This window comes from Alligator mississippiensis, chromosome 9, assembly GCF_030867095.1.
Source record: "Alligator mississippiensis isolate rAllMis1 chromosome 9, rAllMis1, whole genome shotgun sequence".
Lineage (NCBI taxonomy): Eukaryota > Metazoa > Chordata > Crocodylia > Alligatoridae > Alligator > Alligator mississippiensis.
In genome coordinates, this window is record NC_081832.1 from 79,643,115 (window position 1) to 79,667,900 (window position 24,786).

Sequence of the window (24,786 nt, forward strand, 5' to 3'; positions counted from 1 at the left end):
GGCGGGCGGGGCCCTCTTTCCTGCCTTCCCCCGCCCCTCGGCGCCGCGGGGGCGGGGCGGGGCGGGGCGGGGGGGTCTTCCCGCGGGGCGGGGGCGGACGGAGGAGCTCCGCACGCGCGGAACCAGCGCGCCCGCACGTGTGGGGCGGGGCGGGGCGGGTTGGGGCGGGGCGGCCCCGGGCTCCCACGCCGGGCCGGGCCGGGCCGGGCCGCCCCTCCCCTCCCCTGTGTCTGGCGGCACCTCCTGCCCTGCGCCTGCTGCAGCCGCCCGGCGCCGGGGTGGCAGGGGCTGCAGGCGGCCTCCCCCGTCGCCCAGCCCGGGGGCTGCCTGGGCTTTGCACGGGACAGACTTGGGCGCGCGCGTCTCTACCTCGCGGTGGCGCGAGGCCTGGCCCCCCAGAGCTGCTGCGTCTCCGGTTCGGTCAGTTTACAGGGCTCCTCCCGACCCTGCCCGCCAGCCGAGCCCAGGCCTGGTTCCCTGCCTTCCCCCGTGGCAGCCTCTCGTCCTGCCCCCGCCGCCCTGCGCTGCCTTCACCCTGGCCCCGCTGCTGGCAACTGGCGTCTGCCGCTTTGCCAAGGAGAAGCGGGAGGGATGATGGGCTGCCTGGATCCTGTCCGTCGGGGTCGGGGTCGGTCCCGGTCTCGCCCGCTCTTCCTCTTCGTCCTTTGCGGCCCCTGGAGACGGCTGCCGTTGCATGTTGTTCGGTGGGGCCGAGGCAGCGTCTCGTCCGGTTCTGAGACGTGGGGCCAGAGCGGACACTTGACTCCCTCCCACCCCCAAGGGACCTGCTCTTCCCGACGCAGCGTCTTCCCTGGGACGGGGGCGCGAGTGCCGGGCTGGGTCAGCCCAACGGCCCATCCTGCCCCGTATCCCGTGGATAGATGCATAGTATTCGTTGTGTCTTCGGCGTAATTGTAAAACAGGCTGAAGGTAAACAGGTAATTGTAAAACAAATGCTGAAGACTTCGTTTTTGGAAGAAATTTTGAGCATTGTGAACATTTTCTAGAAATCCCACCTTTTTCAAGTTTCTTTTGACTGCCAGTTGATTCCTGGGGGAACTGCACTAATACTTTACTTATTCCGCAGGCATCTTTTTCCCAAGGGTAGGAGAACGTACTTTACTAGCATTGTTTTTAACAGGTCTGGGGAGGGGTGAGGGGCACCTGCTCTCGTGACCAGCTTTTTGAGGGGATTGTGTGGTTACTGTGCATGACTTCCAGAGTCAGGATTTGATCTGGACTTGCACAGTACTCTTTTCAGGTCATCTTTGCCTTCTTAAAGTAATATAAAATCTTTATTTAAAACAAGAACTAGCTTGGGGAAGTTCTGTTGCCTGTTTCATGGGAGGCTTGTCTGGATCAAGGTGTCCAACTCCTCAGCAGCTGGCACCTGCACGCCAGGTGGGCTGCACCAGTGAGAGCCTCCCCATCCCACCCCATTCCTGCACCATGCACATGGGGGAAGGGGCCCTAGCTCAGCTCCTTTGCTGAACCGTGCCATGGGCTTCCCAGCCCTGCCCCCTGGGGCAGAAGGGAGCAGAAATGAAAGCTGAGTGAGGGAGGAAGGGGGAACGTAGACCCCGCAGCAGCCAGAGCGTCCAAGGCAGCAGCAGCAGCTGAGTAGGGGCCTGGGAAGCGCACGTTCGCTGCTTGTGGGTCGTGTGGGCTGCCAGTTGGACAGCCCTGGTCACGGTGATCGTTATGATCCCATCTGACCTTGTGAATTATGAGTTCCATACTTTTTTGTTTGTTTGTCTTGCTTTGTCTGGCCTTAGATGCATTTTTATTTCACTTCTTAGTAGTTGTGGTTTGTTGTCTTTTTTAGATAAGAGGACAGTAAATTCCTAGTCCAGAGCTTGAGACCATGTGTCAGGCTGCTATTTGCTGGTGCCAAAGCTACCAAAAACATTTATAGCCATAGGCAATGGCACACCATAAATTTCTCCTTTTCAGTCTGTGGTTTTGGTGGTTTTACCTCTTATTTAATGCTGTCAACACGGCCATTGTCTAGACTAACATGCATCCTCCTCCAAATTCATAGTGAGCATCAATGCTGCAGGTAGTTTAAATAAAAGCCTGCAGGGCAGTGCATCTCTGACTTTATCAATGCAGACCACATTTTAGTAGTGAGAATCTCATGGGTACTGCCCATTCCTGGGATAACAAAATTACAGCTGTGGCAGTTAAAGCAATATGGAGAATTAACATTAGAGAAATATTTACTGTTTTCTTTTCGTGCAGTTTAGCAGACAGAAATGAGGAGAATTGGCACAATGTGACCAACCATCTTTGCAGAGCTCCCTGACCGTGGGGGGAAGGTGGGGCATGACATTGGTTGCTCACAGGCCGCTGTTGGGAACTGCTTATCTAAGGAAGAAACGTTCAGTCTTTAGGGAACAGCAGAGAGAGACTGCAGAGAATCATCCTATTCTCCTTTAATTAACTCCATGCTTTTCACAGCACTTTGTATATGGACCATTTAAGGTGTTTGCCTTGTACAAGTGTCATAGCTTTCGTCTTTCAGCAGTAACTGATGAGGAAAATATTTTTTAGAATAAAATTGTATAAGCAGTTGCTTCAGCAGGAGATTGCTGTGGGGGGCTGGGGAGAGGCAAATGTAGATCTTGAATCTCAAGTCATTGTTGAAACTCACAAACTGTCCCTTTGGTGGTGTAGAAATCAGTGGCCTATTCCAGTATTTGGGTAGGGGGGCCCTTTCAGAGAAGTATCCAGGGGTGGGGGGAGTTCCCCATGCAAACATCAGCTTGGAAATTAACTATTAAAAAATGTAAAGTTTTTGGAAAATACCTAATCATGGCTACCCAAATGCAAGATTTAAAAAAATCCCCATGATTGAACTGCCATATTAGCTTTATCTTCAAAATAACTGAAAGCGAATGAAAAATTCTGCTGCTTTTTAAAGCTATTCTTTTACTGACAAGAGTAGTTCTTAGTTTTTCTCCCAAAGTGGCCATTGGAACAGCTTAAATCCTGTTAAAAGCCTGCCTTCATTAGAATGTCTCCTTGGTGCTCTGTGCAAGAGTTGAGTTGACAACTGATGGCGAACAGGGGCTGAGCTAGAATAGTTCATCTCTTCTGAATTTCCAAGCTTTCTGTTTGTTCGCGGTTACTTTAAAAGCACAATGGAATTCAACAGATACAGGTTTTAGCCACATTGGTCTACGGGCAAAAGCAGTCAGGACTCTTGGTAGAGGTGATATCTTTTATTAGACCAACTACATAGTTGTGAAACAAAATTCTTTATTTGCAAGCTTTCCGCCTCATGCACCCTTTTCCAGGCAAAGGAGAATGCAAAGTTTTTGGGTGCTACTCACAGTGAGAAACCCAAAGAAGACTAATTGCTGATGCAGTGATGAACAAATATCTCACTGAGACTAAGGTGGGTAATTCATTGGATAATGGCGGGTTATATCTTTGGTCAATAATATTTTAGCAGTAAAATAAATGAACAACTTTTAAATTACATGTTTTAATCTAGAAATCCCAGATGATTGGAAAAGAGCATTGAAGTCCAAGAGAGATGGTGTGAACTAGAGCTCTCATTCACAATATGTCTAGGGAAAATGAAGTGCTTATTGGTAGTTATGGATTAATGTGTAAAGGGCAGAGTCAACAAGCTAATCGGGATGGATTTGAGAATGGTAAATAATTAACACTTTTCTTAAATAGCTGTTGGGGAACACAGGTATTTATTCATAGATGCTAGGGTCAGAAGGGACCTCAGTAGGTCATTGAGTCCGACCCCCTGCCCTGGGCAGGAAAGAGCGCTGGAGTCGGATGACTCCGGCCAGGTGCTTGTCCAGCCTCCTCTTGAAGACCCCCAGGGTAGGGGAGAGCACTACCATCTCCCTGGGAAGCCCATTCCAGGTTCTGGCAACCCTTACTGTGAAGAAGCTCTTCCTAGTGTCCGACCTAGATCTGCTCTCCGTCAATTTGTGGCCATTGTTCCTAGTTACTTCAGGGGGTGCCTTAGTAAATAGAACGTTTCCTATTCCCTGCTGCCTTCCCTTGATGAATTTATAGCAGCCACACGATCACCTCTCAGTCTTCTCTTGTGAAGGCTGAAGAGATGTAGGTCCCTCAGTCTCTCCTCGTAGGGCCTTGCTTGCAGGCCTCTGACCATACGAGTGGCCTCCTCTGAACCCTCAAGGTTCTCCGCATCCCTCTTGAAGTCTGACTTGGATGACTACACAGTCCGGTGGGTGGCGAATTGGCTGGAGGGTCGCACCCAGAGAGTCGTGGTGGATGGGTCGGTTTCGACCTGGAAGGGTGTGGGCAGTGGGGTCCCGCAGGGCTCGGTCCTTGGACCGATACTCTTTAATGTCTTCATCAGCGACTTGGACAAGGGAGTGAAGTGTACTCTGTCCAAGTTTGCAGATGACACAAAGCTATGGGGAGAAGTGGACACGCCGGAGGGCAGGGAACAGCTGCAGGCAGACCTGGACAGGTTGAACTGCATTCTGTTGTTTTCTGCCCACGTGTCCAACAAGGAGAAATGCAAAGTGCTGCACCTAGGCAGGAAAAATGTCCAGCACACCTACAGCCTAGGGAATGATCTGCTGGGTGGCACAGAGGTGGAAAGGGATCTTGGAGTCCTAGTGGACTCCAAGATGAACATGAGCCGGCAGTGTGACGAAGCCATCAGAAAAGCCAATGGCACTTTATCGTGCATCAGCAGATGCATGACAAATAGGCCCAAGGAGGTGATACTTCCCCTCTATCGGGCACTGGTCAGACCGCAGTTGGAGTACTGCGTGCAATTCTGGGCGCCGCACTTCAAGAGGGACGCGGATAACCTGGAGAGGGTCCAGAGAAGGGCAACTCGTATGGTCAAGGGCCTGCAGACCAAGCCCTACAAGGAGAGACTAGAGAACCTGGACCTTTTCAGCCTCCGCAAGAGAAGGGTGAGAGGCGACCTTGTGGCTGCCTATAAGTTCATCACGGGAGCACAGAAGGGAATTGGTGAGGATTTATTCACCAAGGCGCCCCCGGGGGTTACAAGAAATAATGGCCACAAGCTAACAGAGAGCAGATTTAGACTGGACATTAGGAAGAACTTCTTCACAGTTCGAGTGGCCAAGGTCTGGAACGGGCTCCCAAGGGAGGTGGTGCTCTCCCCTACCCTGGGGGTCTTCAAGAGGAGGTTAGATGAGTATCTAGCTGGGGTCATCTAGACCCAGCACTCTTTCCTGCCTATGCAGGGGGTCGGACTCGATGATCTATTGAGGTTCCTTCCGACCCTGACATCTATGAATCTGGCGCCCAAAACTGGATGTGGTACTCCAACTGTGGCCTGACCAGTTTAAGTTTATATCAACTTTTTTTTGCATACTGGTTTATTGTCATCAGTTTACTAAATATGAAGTGAATTGGTGGTGTTCTGTCCTTCCTGCCATCCCTGACAATCCTGGTAGATATCTGTTCCCAGTCTCCTTTAATCTGTTGGGAGAATCTTAGTGCTAGACGGATGTGATTCTCAGCCTGTCTCGCTCTTTTTCTGTTCTAGGGGCTAAAAGAGCGTGGGAGGAGGCACCCTGTGCTTAGGTAGAAACCCACGTGGTTCTGTCTTGCTCACCTTCATACTTCCATAGCCTGGCAGGGAAGCAGGTGGTAGAGAAGCTGGAGACAAGCTTCCCTTCTTGTTATGTATCACGTCATCAGTTGGGGCATCTGCTTGATTGGTCCAATACATGTTAGAGGCAGTTTTCTGTCTGTTGGATCCTTCAGAGGTGTTGCATGTTCCATCCAATCTCCCTGCCCACAGGAGGGACAAGAAGTAGCAGGTGTCGCGGATCAGCATTGCTTTGGAGGGGGAGCTCTGCCTTGGGACTCCCCAAGAAGAAGCCTTATTTGGTCTCCGCCTCCTGAAGGACCCCCTGAAATTGTCTCTGTCCTCAGGTTGCTCCCCACTGTTTCAGAACCTCACGTTCTCCTTGGGTGCAGTCAGCTCCGTTCCCAACAAAATTATCACAAAACTCTAGTCTTAACCTGAGGACAGCACTCGCCCAATAAAATGGAACGGTCATAGGGAACCAGTCGGAGAGCAGTCTCTGTGGCCTGCTGTCAGGTCTAGGTTGCCTTCTGCCTCTGGGCTGAGAAGGACATTATGGTACCCTGGTTATACAATAAAACCTGCTCTCCCTGAGCCCCCAGAGCATTCCCCATAAGGGCTGCAGGCTGGACCTTAGCCTGTTCCGTCCCAGTCGTTTAAATTGCAACAAGGCAGGTATAAGCTGGAAATCAAGAACAACTTACTGACCAAGGGGGTGGGTTAAGCTGTGGAAGCGATTATCTACAGAGCTTGTGGAATCTCTGCCACTGGAAGCTTCTCAGTGCAGTTTAGTCAAATGCTTTGGCTGGGGTGGTTCATAGATGTAGGGTTGGAAGGAACCTGAGCAGATCATCAAGTTGACCCCCTGCTCTGCGCAGGAATGAATACTGGGCTCGTATGACCCCTGGTAAGTTTAAGCTTATATGACCCCAGCTAGGTAATTATCAAGCCTCCTTTTGTAAAGACCCCTAAGGTAGGAGCCAGCACCACTTCCCTTAGAAGCTGGTTCCAGATCCTGGCCCTCCTTACTGTGAAGTAGCGCCTCCTGATGTCTAGCCTGAACCTACTCTCTGTCAACTTGTGGCTGTTATTCCTCGTTACTCTGGGAGGTCCTCGGGGGAGCAGGGTCTCACCCATTCCCCTCTGGTCCCCCCTGGCAAGTTTATGAACAGCCACCAGATCCCCCCCGTCAGCCTTCTCGTGGCGGCTGAACAGGTTCAGGTCCCGTAGCCTCTCCTCGTGGGGCCTGTCCTGCTGCCCCCTGGTCATGCGGGTGGCCTCCTCTAGACCCTCTCCATGCTGTCCACGTCCCTCCTGAAGTGCGGCACCCAGAACTGGACGCAGTACTCCACCTGCGGCTTGACCAGTGCCGCACAAAGGGGGAGGATCACCTCCTTGGCCCTGCTCGTGACGCATCTGTGCATACGTGGCAAGGTTCCGTTTAGCTTTCCTGACCATGTCCTCACACTGTCGGCCCATGTTCATTTTAGAATCAATAATGACTCTAAGATGTCTTTCTGCCTCTGTGCTTTCAAGAAGGGAATTCCTCAGCCTATAGGTGTGCTGCTGGTTCTTTCTGCCCCAGTGCAGCATCCGGCACTTGCCAGTATTGAATCCCGTCCTATTTACATTCCCCCACCCCTGTAACCTGTGCAGGTCCAGCTGTATCCTGTCCTTCCCTTCTATCATGCCCACCTCGCCCCAGATCTTTGTGTTGTCAGTGGATTTGAACAGGGTGCTATTCATCCCCTCGTCCAAGTCGCGAGTAAAGAAATTGAATGGTGCGGGCCCGAGGACCGAGCCCTGGGGGACCCCACTGCCCCTGTCCCTCCAGGTCGAATATGACCCATCCACCACCACTCTCTGGGTGCAGCCCCTTAACCAATTTGCGATCCATCTGACTGTAGGCATCAGTGCCACAGTCACCTAGCTTTTTAATGAGAATGGGGTGAGAGACAGTGTCAAAGGCTTTCCTGAAGTCCAGAAAGACTACGTCCACCGTGACACCTGTGTCCAATGATTTTGTGACCTGATTGTAGAAGGCAATCAGGTTGATTTGACAGGACCTGCCCCAATGAACCCATGCTGGTTGCCCCTCAGCATCACTTCTGATGCCGGCCCATCACAGATGTGCTCCTTGATGATCTTCTCAAAGAATTTCCCCAGGATTGAGGTAAGATTACCGGGCCTGTAGTTGCCCTGGTCCTCCCTCCCCCCTTTTTTGAAAACGGGGACCACATTGGCCTTCTTTCCAGTCTTCTGTCACCTGGCTAGAGCACCACGAGTGCTCATAAAGCCGTGCCAGGGGCCCCACGGTTTAGACATGTAATTGTGCCTTGAGCAGGGAGCTGGACTAAATCACGCGGCGGCGCCCCCCCCCCCCGGCTATTTTGTGTGTTTCCATAGTGTTGATAAGTGGGAATATTCCTAGGCTTTGCTATGTCTTCCTCTGGGGCTCTAGTGATCGCAGTGGCAGGAAATAGTGTCCTTTTCCTCCTGCCTATGGCAATAGTGGTTTCATATGAAAAAAAATGACACCTGTTGCTCTGAGACCTGCTTTCGGGTCTTTTCTTTTTCTTCTCTTTTAATGCAGTCATCCTTTGCCAAAATCATTTTGGGGGTTCAGTGTAAATGCTGTTGTTTTAGTAGTTAAGGCTAGTTATAGGTAGAATTGGACATGGAATTAAGGTGTTAGCTTCTTAGAAGCTAATAAAATGTGTAGTCCTGCAGTAGCCCTCTATCAGGGGAAGTATTTTCCTTGTGTATGCACTGTGTTGGCATAGAATAAGTCTCCACTCTTCAGAGTTCTGTCTCATTGGATTTGTATTAATATAGTTAATTTTGTAATGTGGAAGATGAGCAATTTGCGGGTGTTCTGTAAACAGGAGACCTGATTGTTGGAGCCGCTAAGGCAGAGTTCCTTCCCGGGAGAGAAGAGCGCAAGATTCTGTGAGCTTCGGGGTTTTGTTGCTCTCCTTGTTTTTAAGTTGAAGGTACTGGAACATGCCTACGGGTAGTGCAGAAAGCTCTGAAATATTTTACAAGATAATATGTGAGAAATGGGGGGGTAACAGTGGAGTAACAGGACTCAAGTGCCTACATGTGAAATAATGCACTTGAGCAGAAATGCCCACGCAGAGGAGGATTTGAAGCTATTGAGCTAGTTAGTATGGCAGGCAGAGGGATTTGTGGCTATTGACCTTATCAAAATGAAGACTGCACAGTGTCTAGCAGCTGACTTCCTGCACTGCCAGTGCACAGAACTCTGATTGCACACGTAACATGTCTAGTGTAGCAGCTACAGATTAGTACCATATTTGCATGGGTGCAAAATGTGTCTAAGTGGCTGGGCAAATACGTGAGCGGTCTGTGTGGAGCACTGTGCAGTACCCAGCCTGGTTAAGCTAAGTTAAAACTAGCTTGAAGTCTACACCAGTTGTGCTGTACACTGATTCCATGGCCTGAACCTTTGGCTCTTTCACTTGCACCCTTTGGGCGCTGTTTTTGTTTGCAGTTAGATCTTCGCAAAGAAGAACGAGGAGGAGGAAGAATCCTGCAGAGCATAAAGGTTGTCAAGAGGCTCTCCAGGGGTGATTGATTACATCTAGGAGTCCAAGTCCAGCATGAGTCTTGGAGAGAGCATCTTTATGTCTAAGTGGCAACAAAGCCCTTGGATCTCTCCTGACTGACCACGTCTGGTGCTGCAGATCCAATACCAGGGCCTTTTCAGAGCTGCTTGCCAGAATGTTTTGCTTTGTGATGCCCTTGAACATAGGATCTTCACATTAGGTTCATGTTTCTTACGTTTAGTGACAGTTTGGACTCCTGCCCTGTTTTTGTTACTTGTGTACATGAGAAATCAAAGCTGCCCCTTTAAGAATAGGGTTGTGGCGCAGTGAGCGCACTCGAATTGGGACTGGGCTCTCGCTGCTTTGGCAGGAAGAAGCCAGCCTCTGGCCAGCGCTGAGCGGGCCTCTCCTGCAGGGAGATCCTGAAGGAAACGCTTTGATTTTCCTTCACAGTCCGAAGGCTGGGGAATTGGCTCTGAGGTTGGACCCAGAGAGTGGTGGTCAACACAAGTGAATCCTCACGGTGCTCTGTGACCAGTGGTGTCCCCCAAGGCTCCGTCCTTGGACCTGCTCTCTTTAACATCTTTATTAACGATGTGGACACTGGTGTCAGAAGTGGACTGGACAAGTTTGCCGATGACACCAGACCTCGGGGTAAGGCATCCACACCTGAGGATAGGCTGGTGATCCAAGCCGACCTTGACAGGCTCAGAAAATGGGCAGATAAAAACCTAATGACATTCAATACAGAAAAATGCAAGGTACTCCACCTCGGGGGTTGGGGGGAGAACAAAGACACCCCCCGCATCATGCTTATAGGCTTGACAGTGCTACGCTTGCTAGCACCACGGCTGAAAGGGACTTGGGGGTCATGATTGACCACAAGATGAACGTGAGCCACCAGTGCAACGTTGCAGTTGGTAGAGCGAGCAAAACTCTGGCTTGCATCCATAGATGCTTCTCAAGCAAATCTCAAGATGTCATCCTCCTGCTGTACTCAGCCTCGGTGAGGCTGCAGCTGGAATACTGCGTCCAGTTCTGGGCTTCACAATTTTACAAGTATGTGGAAAAGCTTGAGAGAGTCCAGAGAGCCACACGCATGATCAGAGGGCAAGAGATGAGCCTCTGAGAGAGGCTCATGAGCCTCGTGATGAGAGGCTGAGAGCCATGGGACTCTTCAGCCTGCAAAAACGCAGGCTCGGGGTGACTTAGTGGCAGCTTACAAATACATAAGGGGGGGTAGATCAGGATCTGGGGAATGCCTGTTCACCAGAGCACCCCAAGGGATGACAAGGTCCAACGGTCACAAACTCCTCCAAGACGGTTTTAGGCTGGACATAAAGAAAAACGTCTTTACTGTCCGAGCCCCCAAGGCCTGGAATAGACTGCCTCCAGAGGTGGTGCAAGCACCTACTGTGGACTCTTTGAAGAGACATTTGGACACCTATCTTGCTGGGATCCTTTGACCCCAGCTGACTTCCTGCCCCTGGGGCAGGGGGCTGGACTCGATGATCCTCCAAGGTCCCTTCCAGCCCTAGTGTCTATGAAATCTATGACGTTTCTAGAATGAGTGATGTTCTCTCTGAAACTGTGTGTTGTAATTACACGCGTCACAAATGTAGAGGTTCCCCTAGGGTCACTGTCCTGGCTTCCTGCACACTGCTTCTAGCACTGGAACATAACACAAGTGACAGTAAAGCAGAATCCATTCCACAAGGAGAAGCTGAAGATCATGTCATGGTCAGCATCAGCTGCCAAAGCAGAACACATTAGTTGCCCCTCTGAAAGACGAGAGTGAAGCAGTCCAGCACTAACAGTTGAAATGGCAGTTCTTACAGGCTGCGGTTGGAAATGCTTGTAATTCTGCAGGTATTTGCATCTCCTCTCCTGGTCTGCGTAGCATGATCAGAGACTGGCAGTATTGTCTGTGGAGAAAACGTGACTGACTGACAGGTGTCACGGTGTGGCTGGACTGCATGCTGGGCAGGTGGATTTGGGGCAAAAGAAAACAACAGTGTCACAACTGCAAGACCAGATGCAATCGACCTCAGGTGGCAGCGAGTTTCTTGTGGCAAATGAAAAGGAAACGAGGAACAATTTGTTCAGTTCTTGGGTGTCTTCAAGAAGTATTCCTTTCAAGGGACTATAAGATATAGCACTGGAGAAAACCTAAAGCTAATTGCGCCACTCAGCAAAGTTCTGCAAAGAATAGCAGTTACTTAGCCAATCCTCTGGTTAAAAAAAAGTGTAAGAATAGAAGAAAAAATTCTCTAGTGTTATCAAAGGGAGAGAGAACCTTCATCATTATGGATTAAAACTGCCTACGTTCCAGAGGTGATTCTATTGTAACTTCTATTAAAGCAGATCATCGTCTCCCAGAGCTGTGCATAAAACCCTCTGGGAGTTGAAATTACTCTACATGTAGAAGTAGTGAACGGCACTGAACTTCCATCTCATGGTTGGATTGATGTGGAATTTACTTGACTGCCGCTTAACTGTCATACTGCAATAGTGTCCCCATACCTGTGCGCTTTGGAAAGATGGCCTCAGTGCTGCTGACAAGAGTTTTAGGAACATAGGGCTGGGCAGGACCTTCTCCATCATGGAGTTCAGTGCCTGGTATTGCAGGCATCAGCGCTGCACGTGATGGCTGCCCTCGTCAGACTGATGGCCTTTTATGACCAGGTAACTACATCCCTGGATGACGGTGTTGCCGTGGATGTAGTCTTTCTGGACTTTAAGAAGGCCTTTGACACTGTCTCTCACCCCATTCTCATTAATAAACTGAGCAACTGTGTCACTGATGCCTACACAATTGGATGGGTCAAAAATTGGCTGATGGGGCACACCCAGAGAGTGGTGGGGGACGGGTCATACTCAACCTGGCGGGATGTGAATAGTGGGGTCCCCCAGGGCTCAGCCCTGGGGCCTACACTGTTCAACATCTTCATCAGTGGCTTGGACGAGGCGGTGGAAAACACGTCGTCCAAGTTTGCCAATCACACCAAGATGCAGGGAGAAGTAGGCACGCTCGAAGGGAGAGAGAGGCTGCAATTAGACTTAGACTACAGAGGTGGGCTGATGGTAATAGGATGGGGTTCAATCTAGAGAAATGCAGGGTGCTGCACCTTGGGAGAAGGAATCCACAGCACACGTACAAGCTGGGGAGCTCCCTCCTTGTGAGCACAGGGGCGGAAAGGGATCTTGGAATCATTATTGACTCCAAGATGAACATGAGGCACCAATGCCAGACCGCAGCCAGCAAGGCCAGCCATACCTTGTCGTGCATCCAAAGATGCATCTCAAGCCGGTCCAGAGAGGTGATCCTCCCCCTCTGTGCGACTTTGGTCCGGCCTCAACTGGAGTACTGCGTCCAGTTCTGGGCACTGCACTTTAAGAAGGATGTGGCCTGCTTTGAGAGGAGGGCCACCTGCTTGGTTGGAGGGCAAAAGGGCAGGCCCTATGAGGAGAGGCTGAGGGACCTGAACCTGTTCAGTCTCAGCAAGCAGAGGCTGAGGGGGGATTTGGTACTGCCTACAAACTCATTAGGGGAGATCAGCAGCAAATAGGAAGGGCCCTATTGTCCCTAGCAGCCCCTGGGGTGACGAGGGACAATGGCCAGAAGCTGCTGGAGAATAGGTTCAGGTTAGAGATTAGGAGGCACTATTTCATTGTCAGGGTAGCTAAGATCTGGAACCAGCTTCCTAGAGAAGTGGTCCTCGCTCCTACCTTGGGTAAATTCAAAAAGGTTGGATGAACGCCTGTCTGGGGTCATGTGATCCCAGCGCGTGCTCCAGCCAGTGCAGTTAGACTAGATGATCTATTCAGGTCCCTTCTGACCCCCAACTACTATGAAACTGCACGGTACGAGCACCTGCTTTGGGCAGTCTGTACCCGTGCTGAACGTGGTGCCTGGGAGCGCAGGTCCCAGACCAGCTGGAGCAGGCACCGTGTGGTGCATGTGCCAGAGTGGGCGCTTTGTGCGGTGCTGTCCAGTCCAAGATAGCCCCTATGTGCGGGATGGCTACTGTCCTGCCTGGGCTGGACTGCGTGTGGTGCCCATTTTGGTGAATCCCGGATCCATGCCGCACGGAGTGTGGGTCCCAGCCCAGCTGGAGCAGCCTCCAGGTTGGGTATCCTGCGGGAGGGACTACATGGGCCCAGTCTAGCCCACGCACTGCCCCATGCTTTGAGCATGTGCTCTGCCCTGTGTGGGTCCAGTTGGGACCTGGATGGCAGGGCTGTGCAAGCTAGGTCTGCCCTGCAAGTAGCGTGTGGCCCTCGGTGCTCTACAGCTTGCTTCTGATGCCTGTTCTGTTACTAAATGTGGTATCACCTCAGAGCAGGGGATTTATAAAGGAATGGTTATAGTTGGTCAGTTCAGCTACCATAGAAACCGGAAAGGGATCCTTGCCCCATTGAAGGGAAAAATGAGCATTGCGATAACCAATCGACAATGCTGGCTAAGCATAAAGCTTTCAGATCTCTAGTGAATTTGGGACGGCCCTGCCGACTGTACAGCCTCAGAGGAAGGAGAGAGCTGTCAGAGGGATTCTGCCAGGCGGATGCCGTACCTTTGCAAGGAATAATTCATGTGTAGGTTGTCTTGAAACTCTGAAAATGGATCATAAGCAGGTGGTCAAGATTCCATTTCCTAAAATGTGTAATGGCACTGTGCAGCAAAGTCAAAGGGAAAAACATGTCTGTAGACCATAGAGAGCTAAAGAGCATAATCCTATCCCAGATATGCACCAGTATGCATAGTTCAAGAGATCTGTGATAGGTGGAAACTTCTGGTCTTTTTGTCTTTAACGAAGGTAAATAGGCTTAGCGGTTTAAGTGACAGTACTGCAAACTTAATAGCATTCTTATCACCTTAAGGTTATGTCACTGGTTTGCATTCGTTTTGGATTTGCTGCTTCACTTGCAACGTTCCAGTTCTGCTTGTAAGATCTGGGAACTGAGATGGGGGTGTCCTATTTGGACACACATACCTCTGGCAAACAGTTTGGGAGTCGCATGCAAAAAATACATCATCATCTTCATTGTGAGACTAAGCAGGGTATGAACACGCCCCAAAAACTATGGACAATTTTATGAAATTTTGGCTAAGTATGCCCTAAAACGAAAGTGTGCTGCAACTGCTGCTGAATATTCAGTGACTTTGCAATGAATTATAGATTCCTTTCCAGACTATCCTATGACTAGGAAATGAATGTGAAAATGTTTTTAAAAACTGCAGGATTATATTTGTTCAGAGTGGTGTAAGAATATCTTACTAGGCTTCCCGAGAACCAGTCAAGAAAGTGAATGGCTCCTAGTTTTAAAAAGCTAGTCGTAAGGGGTGGGGAAGAACAGTACAAAACAAATAAGCAAAAGGAGAAGTTGATGTTAATGAATGCAGGTCAGACAGTAGCAACAGAAAAGGGAAGGGAAGCAGAAGAACCCAAGAAAAACTGAGCGGCAGTTAAAGATACAGACGGTAAGAAGTTTAAGTCCTTTTGGAACAGAAGTGATTCTAACAATGAGATGGGTCCATGTCTAGATGAAAATATGCTTATCAGTAGTGGTGTTGAAGTGTTCCATAAATGTTTCTGTAATGTGTACTTGTATGATGGATGACTGGGGAGGGTGTTAAATAGCTACCAAGCAAGACTTGAAAATCTGCAGGTTTGGATAGGGGGAGCCAGTGTCTAGATCAGGGATGTCCAACCTTTTTGAAGGTGGGGCCGGTTCACGAACTTTTTATCACCCAGTGGGTCGGCGCATATTCAAAGATGTCACAGGAAGTGGTATCATATCAGGAAGTGATGTCACATGACCTTTGACACCAGTGAAGTTGCAGGGGTTGACACGGTGCTGGTTGACATGGCATGCATGCCTGGGTTGACATGGTGCTGGAGGAGCTGCTTGGCTACAACCGGGTTGACCTGGTGCTGGAAAAGCCGCGGGGCCAGGCCAGGGTTAACCTGGGGCCTGCCCGGCCTGCCGGTGCCATGCCCGGGTTGACACGGTGCTGCAGGACCTGCCTGGGCAGAACCGGGTCGGCACCGGCCAGAAAATGCAGCATGCAGCTGAAGCCGGCTTCCCATGTGCTGCTGGGGACGGTTCAAAGCTCGCCAGGTCTGCACCGGCCAGCAGAAGCGGTGGCAGAGCCGTGTGCCGCTTGGGACTGACAGGTGCAGGCTCGTCCCGTCCCAAGCGGCACATGGTTCCGCCACCGCTTCTGCTGGCCGGTGCAGACCCGGCCGGGCTCCTCCCGTCCCCAGCAGCACGTGAGAAGCGGCCCCCTTGGGGCCTCGTGCCCGGACCTGGAGAGCCGCAGCGCCCGGGGGAGACTGGCCAGGGGAGCAGGCACCGCCTTGCTGTGGGGTGGGGCAGGGCAGCGCAGGGCAGCGGGGCTGGCTTGAAGCGGGCGGGTGAGGAGGCAGGCATGGGCCGGCAGTTCCAGCGGCTGCTGCTTGACTTCCCGCGCGGGGCCAAGCAGCTCCCCTCCCCTTGCTGCTGGCTGAGGCCCGCGGGCTGGCCCTGCCCACCTTGCTACGGCCCTGCGCCACCACCACTGCAGCTCCGCGCTGCCGCAACTCTCCGCGCTGCCGCAACTCTCCGCACTGCCGCCACTGCCCTGCGCCACCGTGGCTCTATGGCGGCGGCTCTGCAATCCATGCTGCTGCCACCGTCGCTCTGTGCTCCACAGCGGTGGTGCCACCGCCGCCACGCACTAGATAAAATGTCTTGGTGGGCCTTATGGCGGCCCGCAGGCCGTAAGTTGGACAAGCCTGGTCTAGATTATTCATGTTAACTACCCCCCTGCCCCCACCATCCCCTGAAGGAAATGAATGCTATACTTAAAAGGGGCAGATGATATAACCTGAGTAAATCTGGGCCTGTCAGCCTTCCACTAATCCAGGGCGAAGCGATGGAGTGGCTGATACAGGACTCAGTCAAAAAATAAAGGAGTATAATTCTGTTCAACATAGACCAATCTTCAAGAAAGGGAGGAAAGTGGATCCGGCAAACTACAGGCCCATCAGCCTGACCTCTCTCCTGGGGAAGGTCTTGGAAAAGATTATCAAAGAGGCCATTCTTAACAGACTAGCTGACAGCAATATCTTGAGGGATACCCAGCACGGGTTTGTTGCGGCTAGGTCTTGCTTGACCAATCTCATTTCCTTTTACGACCAGGTGACCTATCACCTGGACAAGGGAGAGGAGATTGATGCCGTATATCTTGACTTTAAAAAAGCCTTCAATCTGGTATCCCACGATCACCTCTTGGCAAAACTGGCTAACTGCGGCCTGGACCTCACTGCGATCCACTGGCTGGGGAATTGGCTCCACAGTAGGAGCCAGAGAGCAGTGGTTGACAGAAGCCAATCGTTTTGGTGTGCGGTCACCAGTGGGATCCCCCAAGGCTTTGTCCTAGGGCCTATACTGTTTAACATCTTAATCAGTGATGTGGACATTGGTGTCAAAAGTGGACTGGCCAAGTTTGCCGACAACACCAAACTCGGGTAAAGCATCCACGCCTGAGGACAGGAGGGTGATCCAGGCTGACCATGACAGGCTCAGGAAATGGGCAGATGAGAACCTGATGGTGTTCAACACCAAAAAATGCAAGTTTCTTCACCTTGGGAGGAAAAACCTGCAGCACGCTTATAGGCTCGGCAGTGCTATGCTGGTTATCACTACAGATGAAAGGGACTTGGGGGTCATCATTGACCACAAGATGAACATGAGCCTGCAATGCGATGCTGCAGCCAGTAAAGCGAGCAAAATGCTGGCTTGTGTCCACAGATGCTTCTCAAGCAAATCCCGGGACATGATTCTCCCCTTGTACTCGGCCTTGGTGAGGCCGCAGCTGGAGTACTGCGTCTAGTTTTGGGCTCCACAATTCAAAAAGGATGTGGAGAAGCTTGAGAGAGTCCAGAGAAGAGCCATGCGCATGATCAGAGGTCAGGGAAGCAGACCTTACAACGAGAGGCTGAGAGCCCTGGGACTCTTCAGCCAGGAAAAGCTCAGGCTCAGGGGTGATCTGGTGGCCACCAGGATCTGGGGGAATGTCTGTTCACCAGAGCACCCCAAGGGATGACCAGATCGAGTGGTCACAAACTTCACCGTGACCGATTCAGGCTGGACATAAGGAAGAACTTCACTGTCCGAGCCCCCAAGGTCTGGAATAGACTGCCACTGGAGGCGGTTCAAGCACCCACTTTGAACGCCTTCAAGAGACGTTTGCATGTTTATCTTGCTGGGATCCTGTGATCCCTGCTGACTTCGTGCCCCTTGGAGCAGGGGGCTGGACTCGATGATCCTCTGGGGTCCCTTCCAGCCCGAATGTCTATGAAATCTATGAAATAGAAAGGTCTTATCAACTGGCTACTTTTGATAAGTTTCAAAGTTTGATAAAATTGAGCAAAGTAACATGCCCAGACTACAGCAGGGAGTTTGACATGGCACTGCATGATGTTTTAAGAAACAAGAACAATACAAAATCACTAAGGTGCACAGTAAATGAATTAAAAACAGATTCAGTGACAGGTCTCTCTTGTAACCATAGTGGAGTAGTTGGGTTTCTGGCAGGACACTGATTGCATCTTGAGCCTGTGCTAGTTAGTGTTTTAACCAATGACTTGAAAACAAAAGAACAAACTGGGTGACAAGTGGGAGGGAAGCCCAGGTAAGCATCAGTGTCCTGGGAGTAGGGGGCCACAACTGTCCTTGGGGTGGGAGGGAGGCTCGGACACCCTCGGGAGGCCTCAGGTGCCTCTACACTGACGCTTGTAGTACAGGGTGTAAGCAGGAGGAACTGTGCCTCCTGATTGTGAGTAAGAACCCAGGTCCAGATGCCCTCCACCCACGGGTGTTGAGGGAGCTGGCAGGGGTCATCGCGGAGCCCTTGGCCTGGCTGTACGAGCATTTGTGGTCATCTGGCCAGGTGCTGGGGGATTGGAAACTGGCTAATGTGGTCCCAATTTTCGAGAAGGGAGGAAGGAAGACCCAAGTAATTATAGGCCTGTAAGCCTCACCTCAGTGCTCTGGAAGCTCTTGGAGAAAATCCTCAAGGAGCACATCAGTGGGGGGCCTGCAGGGGAGACCATGCTCAGGGGCACTCAGCATGGGTTCACCAAAGGCAGGTCCTGCCTGACCAACCTGATTGCCTTTTACGACCAAGTAACTAAATCCTTGGATGATGGTGTCGCCATGGACGTAGTCTTTCTAGACTTTAAAGAAGGCCTTTGACACTGTCTCTCACCCCATCCTCATCAGTAAATTAAGCGACTGTGGCATTGATGCCTGCACAGTTGGATGGGTAAAAAATTGGCTGATGGGGCACACCCAGAGAGTAGTGGTGGACGGGTTGTACTCAACCTGGTGAGATGTGGGCAGTGGGGTTCCCCAGGCTCGGTCCTCGGGCCCGCACTGTTTAACATCTTCATCAGCGACTTGGACGAGGGGGTGGAAAGCACGCTGTCCAAGTTTGCTGATGACACTAAGATGTGGGGCGAGGTGGACACACTTGAAGGGAGAGAGGGGCTGCAACTAGATTTAGACAGACTGCAAAAGTGGACAGATGGTAGTAGGATGGGGTTCAACGTAGACAAGTGCAGGGTGCTGCACCTTGGGAGAAGGAATCCACAGCACACATACAGGCTGGGGAGTTCCCTTCTTGAAAGCACAGGGGCGGAAAGGGATCTTGGAGTCATTATTGACTCCAAGATGAACGTGAGCCGCCAATGCCAGACCTTATCGTGCATCCAAAGGTGCATCTCAAGGCAGTCCAGAGAGGTGATCCTCCCCCTCTACACGACTTTGGTCAGGCCGCAGTTGGAGTACTGTGTCCAGTACTGGGCGCCGCACTTCAGGAGGGATGTGGCCAGCCTGGAGAGGGTCCAGAGGAGGCCACCCGCTTGGTGAGAGGGCAGCAGGACAGGCCCTACGAGGAGAGACTGAGGGACCTGAACCTGTTCAGCCTCAGCAAGAGGAGGCTGAGGGGGGACCTGGTGGCTGCCTACAAGCTCATCAGTGGGGATCATCAGCAAATAGGCAGAGCCCTTTTCTCCCCAGCACCACCCGGGGTGACGAGGAACAATGGTCATAAGCTGATGGAGAACAGGTTTAGGTTGGAGATCAGGAGGCAATATTTTACAGTTAGGGTGGCCAAAATCTGGAACCAACTTCCCAGGGAAGTGGTCCTCGCCCCTACCTTGGGTAAATTCAAGAGGAGGTTGGACGATCACCTCTCTGGGGTCTTGTGAACCCAGCATCCATTCCTGCCTGTGGCAGGGGGTCAGGCTAGACGATCTGTTCAGGTCCCTCCTGACCCTAGCTACTATGAAACTTTTAAGTGACCCAAATATTGTGGGGGGGAATGGCTAATTATCAGGCAGCTAGTGGTCTCTGTCTTGTTTAGGCTAGGGCATACATAAGGTCATATATCTAAGGAAAAGGAATGCAGACTGTGCTTATGTGACGGGGGAGCCATTGTGGGAAGCAGTCGGTGATTCTGAGCAGGGCTGAGGGCCGCAATGGATACGTGGGTGGAGTGTGAACTCCGAGTGTGGTGCTGCAGCCAGAAGGGCTATCGGTGCGATCCTTGTTTGTAGAAATAGAGACATCCTGAATAGGAGCAGGGAGGCAAGCCTGTCCCTGGATTAGGTGCTAGTGTTGTACCTGCTGCGGGAACACTGTTAGGTTCTGATGTGTAGAGTTTGAGAAATGCTGAAGGAATGGAGAAGGTACAGGGAAGAGCCACACGAATGATTACAGGTTTGCAAAATAGCTTGGGTCTGATTTCCCCTCCCTCCTCTTCTTCCATCCAACCTAATGAGCGACTAGGTGTTTGGCTGAGATTGCGGCATGGATGACAGCAAGCTGCACGAGACCCAGTGAGGATACAATTGAAATGATGCTGATAGTTTAGGAACGGCCACCCAGAGACTTTTAATTGGAATCTTCCCTTTTGAGGCAGTTAATAGTCCTAACTGATAATTGGTTAGAAACTTGAGGATGGATTCCCAGTTATTGAAAGATTTGACTTAGCAGGGGACACAACGAGCTTCTTCCATGTAGCAAGAAAGTTGCAGCTTCTTAGATGTAATCGTTGCTGGCCTCGTTCATGTTAGTCTCCGAGATTGTCCAAAGCAAACTGAAGCTGGTGCAGAACGTACCGTCTTCAAACGGAGCATCTGCACGGGTCGCCTGCGGCTCTCTGGCTGTCAGAGTTTGGTTTTGCTCTTTTAAATGATCAGGGATTTGAATTGTGTACTTTCCTCTAGCTCACGTCCTCTTGCTGCGATAAACACAGCAATACTTGACTTGCAGCTCGTTGGCCAGAGGAGCATGCTGCTGAGTCCTCTACTGTTCTGTCCTGGATTAGGGCATTTTTGCATCTCAAATTTAAATGTGAGTTAAATTTGGTCCTGAATCTCTTGTGTAGTTGATTCCTCTGTGTCAAATGGACAGAGTAAAACTGAAACTGGTCTTTCAGCTATAGTAATTGTGTGCCATTAAAATGCTGCACAATTATCCTCAGTACTTCTGAGAAACGGGGAAGTAAATCTGTAGCTTTTCAAGCAGAAAGCACTGTTTAGTATGACCATATAACCTCAAGTAATTACTTCTCTGTTGAGTCCAATAATGTATTTGACTAAGACTTGTTCAAGACAGGCATCCAGTCTTGCTTTGAAGCCATCAAGAGATGCAGAATAAAGCACTTTTTAATAGTATTGTATTGCAGTGAGTAATAGCGTTAAAGTTAAACTTTGGACCTTCCTTGCATTTCGAGTTTGCTGGTTTCAGTCTCTCTCTGCCAAATAAGTGTCTTTAGGAACCTGGTATTTTCATTTTGCATACTCTCAGTTTGCTGCCTCATCTCTGATAAACTGGGCAGCTGAAGCTCTGTAAGTCTGTCATGACAACTTTTCTTATCTTTGCCCTCAGAGTATTTTTGCAGCACTGTTCTGGTGCTCTGCAAAGTTCCAGCATCTTTTAAAATGTGAATCCCGAAACCAGGGGCAGTGTTCCCTTAATGGCTTCTGGCCAAAGTTGTCCTCTCTTGTATCTGTGGCTTTCTGCCCAGGAAATATATTTCCAATTAGAAAGAAAAACGTGAACGTTTATTCCTCTATCTTACTTTTGATACTAGAGTTCCCAAAGTTGGAAGAGCAGTCTTTTTGAACCAAGAAGTTCATATCCTACTGGTCGGAATTACTCTTTGCCTAGAAGCAATGTGAGTGAGTCTTGATTTCAGGACATGGAGACTTGGCTATCTAGAGATCGCTGACTTAATCTTTCTGGAGTTCCAGATTAGCTGTGCTGGTGCTTGCACTGCTCTTGAACAAGTTGGGACAAAGCGAGCAGCTTATTTTCTACCCTTTGTCAGTGGAAACTTGAGAGCACAACCTTTTGTCCCCTATCTGAAACTTGGAAGGTGAGACTTTCCCCTCATGTCATAGCACTTTTTGACCTTGAAAAAACAACCCAGTGCGCTGTCTGAGAGCAATACTTTGCCTGATACTAGCTTCGACTGCCATTGTGCCCTTCTGTGCTGCTCTGAAGTGGCAGTGCTGGGGCGGAAGAAGAGGGAGGTGGTAGTAGTAGCAGATACAGAATCATCTGCAATTTTCTCTGCTGTTTAAGTGTTTATCTTTTATTCGTGAAACCTGATTGCGTGTTGAGGCTTTTAGCTGCTTTTGTGATAAGAGCTGGGATTTCCCTCCCCACCCCCTTCCTTCTGGGTAATTCTTTGAATTGTTCTGTCTGTCACCCAACGGTGGAGCTGTAATTAATAGGAGGATGCCACTGAAAGAACTGCATCCCAGGGTGGGCAATTACTTGGGCTGTCACCAGCCAGGTCAGCACCCCTGCTCCCAGGGCTGCCAGGAAGCAAGTCCAGCTGCTGTGCCGCCGCAGCCCTGCTGTGGGACCGGCTGCATGCTCTACGGCCCAAGCTGCCCCCTGCACCTGGGCCAGGAAGCATCAAGGGACTAGCTGCGGGGCAGAAAAACATCTTGGAGCACCCAGTCTGGCCTGCAAGCTCTACTCTGACTAGTGAGTTAGGTAATAGCCTGCTCTTTTCATGCCATGGTGCCTCGTGTTCTTATTCCCTTCAGTTTCTAGTGCTTTGCGGAAACTTAAGTGTTGGACTGTACTCAGGTGGGGTCTGCTGAACTAAAGGAGACGGCTGCCTGATATTTGTGGGCAGATCTTGGGGCTGGCCGCCACTTTTGTGGGCAGAGGTGGCGGGGGAATGTCTCTGGCGGAAGGGCCCTGCAGTCCCGTCCCTCCCCACAGACTGCCAGATGTCCTGAAACCATGGCTTAATTACTCTGAACTCAGTAGTTCCCTATTCATAGATGAAAGACTCATCATCTAGTCCGGTCTCTGTAATGATACAGGGCACCGTTTATTTGAGTAATTCTTGAATTCTTGCATCGTTTGACTCTTTTGCATGAATCTGCTATCTCTTATTAGACCAACTTGCATCTTTGCAAAAATTCATCAAGTGACAAACTTGGTGTGAATTCTTGCATCAAGTTTGTACCTTCCAGTCAAATGAAACTATCTTTGTATAATAACATCCACATTGAAAAACTAATGAAGGATTCACCAGACTGCCTACCCAGTTGTTCCACAGTTATGCTACTGTTAAAACATTCTTGCTTTCAGTTTTAGTTTGTTTTTCAGCAATTAAATGATTTCATAGGAAAGTTGGGCTGGAAGGAGCCTCACAAAAAGGTCATCTAGTCCAGCCCCCTGTCGAAGGCAGGATCACACCTGGCTAAACCATCCCAGCCAAGTATCTGTCCAAACTGCTCTTGAAAACTTCCAAGGATGAAATTTTCCCAATTTCTCTAGGTGCCTGTTCCAGTGCTTGACCAAACTTATATCTTTATATCTTTGAAAACTCTTGGCGCTCTGGTGTAGTGCCCGAAGGCACCACATTGGCCTTCTTCCAGTCTATCTTCAAGAAAGGGAGGAAAGTGGATCCGGCTAACTATAGGCCCATCAGCCTGACTTCTATCCTGGGGAAGATCTTAGAAAAGTTTATTAAAGAGGCCATCCTTAATGGACTGGCCGACGCCAAAATCTTAAGGGATAGCCAGCACGGGTTTGTTGCGGGTAGGTCTTGCTTGACCAATCTCATTTCTTTCTACGACCAGGTGACCTATCACCTGGACAAGGCAGAAGAGATTGATGTCATATATCTTGACTTCAAAAAAGCCTTCAGTCTGGTTTCCCATGATCACCTCTTGGAGAAACTGGCCAATTGTCGCCTTGGGTCCTCCACGATCCACTGGCTGGAAAATTGGCTCCGGGGTCGGACCCAGAGGGTAGTAATTGATGGAAGTCACTCATCGTGGTGTCCTGTGACCAGTGGGGTCCCCCAGGGCTCTGTCCTTGGACCCATACTGTTCAACATCTTCATTAATGATGTGGACACTGGAGTCAGAAGCGGACTGGCCAAGTTCGCAGATGACACCAAGCTTTGGGGCAAAGCAGCCACACCAGAAGACAGGCGGGTGATCCAAGCTGACCTGGACAGGCTCAGCAAGTGGGCGGACGAGAATCTGATGGTGTTCAACGCCGATAAATGCAAGGTTCTCCACCTTCGGAGGAAAAACCCGCAGCATCCTTATAGGCTCGGCAGTGCTATGTTGGTTAGCACTATGCAAGAAAGAGACTTGGGGGTCATCACTGACCACAAGATGAACATGAGCCTGCAATGCGATGCTGCAGCTAGTAAAGCGACCAAAACGCTGGCTTGCATCCATAGATGCTTCTCAAGCAAATCCCGGGACGTCATTCTCCCCCTGTACTCGGCCTTGGTGAGGCCGCAGCTGGAGTACTGCGTCCAGTTTTGGGCTCCACAATTCAAAAAGGATGTGGAGAAGCTTGAGAGAGTCCAGAGAAGAGCCACGCGCATCAGAGGTCAGGGAAGCAGACCCTACAATGACAGGCTTCCTCATATGTCTTGCCTCCCAGGCCCCTGTTGCTCTACACCGGACTCTCCAAATTGTTCATATCCTTATTGAAGTTTTGGGCCCAGAACTGGACACGGTTCTCTAGGTGAGGCCTTGCCAGTGCTGAATAGAGCAGAAGAATCACTTGCCTTGACTTGCAATTAACACTCCTGTTAATACAACCCGGAGATGTTGGGGGTTTTTTGCAGTGAGAGCACACTGTTGGTTTGTATTGAGGTTATTATGGTCCACCATGACCCCCAGCAACCCTGGCAGTCATTCCCCAGGCTGTATTTGCACGTGCAGTTATTCCATCCCAAGTGCAGGGCTTTGCACTTGTCCTTGTTGAATCTCATCTGGTTGAAGTGGATCATTTTTCCAGTCTATCTAGGTCATTCTGGATCCCAGCTCTGCTCTCCAGAGGATCCGTGACGCCGCCTGACTTGGTGTGGTCTGCAAATTTGCTACGTGTGCACTGGATCCTATTGTCCAAATCATTAATGAAGCTATTAAAGAACTCGGCAATGTTTTATGTATTTACCAATTTGAAGAACTCTTTGTTGTGAGAAATTTTTGCTCTATGTAGCTTATGATAAAATACCCCTTCCTTTTGGTAAGTTTAAATAACTGAACTTTTAAAGTCTCCTGCTAACAGGCTTTTTTTCCCCAGACTTCACTT

At 50.4% G+C, this 24,786-nt stretch overlaps 1 protein-coding gene across 3 annotated transcripts in view; it reads left to right on the forward strand.

The window, feature by feature from the left end:
• KDM3B (lysine demethylase 3B) overlaps nucleotides 1-24,786 on the forward strand; it is a 74,758-nt gene that overhangs the window by 272 nt on the left and 49,700 nt on the right. Inside the window, exon 1 of one of the 3 annotated variants that reach the window (XM_059713023.1) lies at nucleotides 199-420. The exons of the other annotated variants lie outside the window; for them this stretch is intronic. The gene's annotated coding sequence lies outside the window, so the exon portion shown is untranslated. Of the gene's footprint in view, nucleotides 1-198; nucleotides 421-24,786 lie in introns of those variants that run through there. 3 annotated transcript variants of the gene reach the window in all.